The sequence below is a fragment of the Hakea prostrata genome, chromosome 2, assembly GCF_041222555.1.
Source record: "Hakea prostrata isolate BN-2017 chromosome 2, UWA_Hpros_2, whole genome shotgun sequence".
Lineage (NCBI taxonomy): Eukaryota > Viridiplantae > Streptophyta > Magnoliopsida > Proteales > Proteaceae > Hakea > Hakea prostrata.
Window position 1 is genome coordinate 24182883 of NC_142601.1, and position 4844 is coordinate 24187726.

Below are 4844 nucleotides of genomic sequence, written 5' to 3' on the forward strand. Positions count from 1 at the left end.
GAATAACAAGATACCAAATCAAAAGACAACTGTAGAGTATAGCAGAAATATACCCCACAACATATGCGGAAGGTAGATCAAAATCTAAAACAAGCTCTAAGCTAATACAAGTAAAATAAAAGTCTAGAAGAAACAAGAGAATCTAATCCACTTCTTCAGTCGGCTCTTCTTCTTTTTTCAGTCTTCATCCTCTTCACTTTAGGGTCATGCTCTTGAAGCTTCAGATCAGCATCTAGCGCACGATTCCATCGGCGAATAAGATGATGCCGGTTGCCATCAATAGGAGCCATCAATGCAGCCCAAATCCGAGTGTTGGCTGCCTCGCTGTTCATTACCTTGTCCAAGGACATCCGGAGCTGTACCATATAAGGAAAGGTTCTCCATGCTGGTGCACGGGTTCTCTTTCGTACCTGCAATGTCATCTAAAAACAAGTCCCCCGAAGGGTAAGCTCAAAAGAACTTAGCAAGTAATCCAAACACAATAAGCGTCTTCACATGCATTCACAAGCAAACATATATGCAATGATATGAAACAATATATGCAAATATGCTTCTAACTCTATATGTGTATGCTGGTCTCTATTGGCAGACATGCTTTAAGTCATAGCACCATACTTCTTTGGGTAGGTCTCATCTCACAACGCCGGTTGGCAAAGGGTCCTTCATCCATCTTGGACAATCCATGGCTGGGGGTTAAGTCACCACTCTCTCACATAACCGTTTGGTCTAAGTATTGGCGCATGTCAAGGTAAAGCCTAGCCCAATGCAAGTCTTCTACTTAGTCATATCAACTCAGATCCAGATACGTCCATTCCTCGCCCCTGGCGATCCTTTCTGGTATCCTTCACACTAGAGTCAGCATAGTCCCAGACTACGGACTCATCAACCCTATAGGTCTTCCACATATAGTAAACGGGAAGCTCTCATGTCTTCTCATGGGTTGGTTACCGGTCTTGAACGCCCATGAGCCCAAGTCTATCCATATGCAACCCTACCCATAAATGGCCCCCACAATGGGATTCATGTCCCCTCACGGGTTGGTTACCGGTCTTGAGCGCCCATGAATCCCCATTGCTACCACGGGTCATTCGGTCTCAATACCCTTCCGAATCAGGTCTGATATAACAGGGAATATCCTAGCCAAACACTGCTAGACAAGTCCTAGGTATGACAACAAATAATCCGGGAAAGCGTCAAAGGGCAACATTGGAAATATCCCATACTACTCCCAATGAGGTCCAAGGACAGAAATGTCAAAAGGACATTCCCCAATCCCAAATCATACCTAAACAATCACAATCATAATTCAGTCACATCATCCACGACAAATATCTCATCAAATAGAAGAGTATAATAAGACAAGATTAAATGAATAAGAAACATACATGAATGAGTATTCATTCATGATCAAGTACATAAAGTAAATAAGGAAATAAGATCCTACTGTACTTACAGCATTCATATCATAATGGAAACTAACATAACAGTAGCTAAATCATGCATTCATGTCATAATATCATAAGACATGTAAATAGGCATATTGTGAGTTGGAGTACTCACCTCATAATCCGAACTTATAGTCTTCAAATAAGAAATCATAGAATAGATCCAAAATCACCTAAATAAGCTTGACAAAACATGTATAGGTCATAAGAAGTGATTCCAAAAGATTGGAGTCGAAACAGATGAAAAACAGAGTTGCTGTTCTTGCGGGTTGATTGGCTGGGTTGAGTGCTCCAACGACCAGGGCAATCTGCCCAAGAGCAAATCCGGAAATAAAAAGAGAATCTTGATCCGAAACCTATGCTACACAAACCGGAATGTGACGAAACTTGGAGGGAATGTCTAACACAGTAGTCTAAGACTAAAAAGCATAATTTAGACATCAAACCACCATTAAAACCATTACTTACTAATTTAGAATCATAGTTTCTATTTTGGAAAACAAGACTTTCTAATTTGGAAAACAACATGGTTTTCATTGAAAACAAGCTATGAATGAAAGAGATGAACTAGAGATGATGAGACCTCATTCTAGTATATGAACACAGTAAATCAAGAGTAAGAATGATTATAAAGATGCATCTAATATGCTAGAAGGAATCAAAATAAGAACATGATCATAGTTTAAGAAGAAATCATGAAAATCATGTAAAGAATGAATATGAAATCATAGCTTATAGAAAGAGAAGAGATTGTAGAAGATATGATTGCAGAGATGCAATATCTTCCTCATAATCTCAGATCAGAGAAGAGAATGATCATAGTAAGAATGAATCAATAGCATAATAGATTGAATACTAACCTTTGATTGAAGAACAAGAGAGAGAAAGCTTGAGAGTTGAATGTAGATCTTCTTCTACACCAAAAGGAGGCTTGGAGATGAGTTTCCTTCGTTCTCTAGGTGTTTTGGAGGCTAGGGATACTAAAAACACGAAGTTATGAGGTATATATAGCAATAAGGACCTAAACAGAAGATTCTGCTCGGATTCTGTTTACTTGGGTCGAGTGGGTGGGTAGCATGGCCCAGTCGACCCAAGCACTCGACCCAGGCTGAAAGCATAGCCTAAAATAGGGATTTGAGGGCCTTTCTCTTATCGGAATCAAACGAAACTTTCTACACAACAACTATAACTTACCTAGCATAGGAAAATGGCTTTAAATCATATCAAACCATGCTCTAAGGTCATCAACCAATCTTCTCTTCATCAAGGTGCATTCTCTTTTCTAAATCAACCAAGCTCTTCAAGTAGGGAATTCCATCATCAATTTTCTATGGGTTTTCAAATCTATACTAAGGGAGAGGTCCGACTTGACTTCCTAGGACCTTCTAAACATATCAACACCATACTCAAGGTCCAACTTCAAGGTCAAACATCAAACAAGTTCTTCTTCATCCAAAACAAATAGGGTGTCTAATTTAGGTTTTGGGCTGGATTTCACAGGTTGATTGCTTGGGGCGACCAAGGTAGGTTGCCAACCTATACTTTTTTTTCCAGAACTTGTATTTTGGTCCCCGAAAGCTCTATCTTCCTCTTGGGTCCTTTTCCAAGTTATAGGAGGGTCTTACCTAGTATTATGGGATCTTCCGCTTGTGTCAAAATTGAACCAAGTCTGCCATCATTCAAGTTGCATCTTCTTCCAAAATCCACCAAGTTTTCTATCATAGCATCATCACCATCTACTTCCATTGGTTCCAAGTCAGATCCAATGGGTTCAATTTGAATGGCCCTTCGGGTCTTCGGACCTACAATATATATTTCTAGGTTAGGGTTGTGAGGTCTTTCACACAACCCACCAGGAAGTGTCAACACCAAGAACATTAGCTTCGGAAATCATAGCCACTAGGTTCTCCTTATGATTGTTCTTTTCGTCTGATTTCTTTTTCAAAAACTGACATTCCTTCTTAATATGACCCACCTTGCCACCGTGATAACAGGGACCCTTTTTCTTCTGATCATACTTTTGTTTCTTGTTGGAATTAGAATTTGAGTTCCCCTTCCTCTTCATTTTACCTTTGTCAGAATTTTCCTTCTCTTTAGGGTATTTGCCTTCCTCCACTACAAGAACTCTAGAAATATCAGTACCATCACGGATTTTGTCCTCTTCTTCAATTTGTATATCCCTCTATAATTGTGACATCTTCCTTCTTGTGTTTCAGATATTTCCTGTAGTCTTTGTCACATCCACCTAGCCGGTACCCTAATTGCGATCGAGTGAATAGCCCTGAAGATCAATTCATAGTAATCATCCTCCCACATTCAAAAATAATATAAACAAGAACAAATAAATCAATGTATAAATATTATAAATGAATAATCCAAGAAAAATTCTTAGAAAGATTACAATCAAATCAGAGTGCGGAAATAAGATACCAAAACAATAATCAGATAATAAAGTGTAGCTGAAAATCACTCTATAATAGTAGTGGAAAAGTAGATCAATCTCAAAAGTAATTACAACTGAATCAAATCTAAGAATAAAACTCGACTGAACATAAGTCTCTTCAAATATAAAAAGAGTATGTCTAAACGGAAATACATCAGTATCCCTACGCCGACACACAAGGAACACAGTCTGACTAATCCTGATTTGTTCCAACATCACACTAGTAGTCTTCACCGTCATAGTCATAACAGCCAGCACCTTGGGAATTGTATGAGTCATCCGCTGCGGTCTGGTTGTACTAGTTCTCATAGTCATCAATACCTGTAGAAAGATCTAATAACATTGTCCAAAATGAATGAGTTCAAAAGAACTTAACAAGTAGTTCATTCACAAACAACACATAATACATGATTTCAGAAATATATAGGATGAAATGTGATATAAGGCAGTTATGCATATATGCTGATCTCTAATGGCAAACATGCTTTAAGTTAATACACCATACTCCTCTGGGTAGGTCTCAAATCACTCTCCCTCAACCGTCTCAGTATCTTGGGTTCTCCGGTGGTAATTGGGTCATGCATCCCTCTCGGACATTCCATGGTTGGGGTTTAGGTCAACGCTATAGCTCACCACCATTTATCTGAGTATTGGTACATGTCATGGTAAATCTTAGCCCAATGCAAGTCATCTACTTAGTTATATCAACTTAGGGTTAGATAGTTCCATTCCCCCCCTAGAGTCATCGTATCCTATGGCTCTAACCAACTTGGACTATGGACTCTTAACCCTATTGGTCATCCACAAATAATAAACGGCAAGCTCTCATGTCCTCTCAAGGGTTGGTTACTGGTCTTGAGCGCCCATGAGCCAAAGTCTATTAAATGCGACCCTACTAATGAATGGCCCCTCACAATGTGATTCATGTCCTCTTATGGGTTGGTTACCGGTCTTGA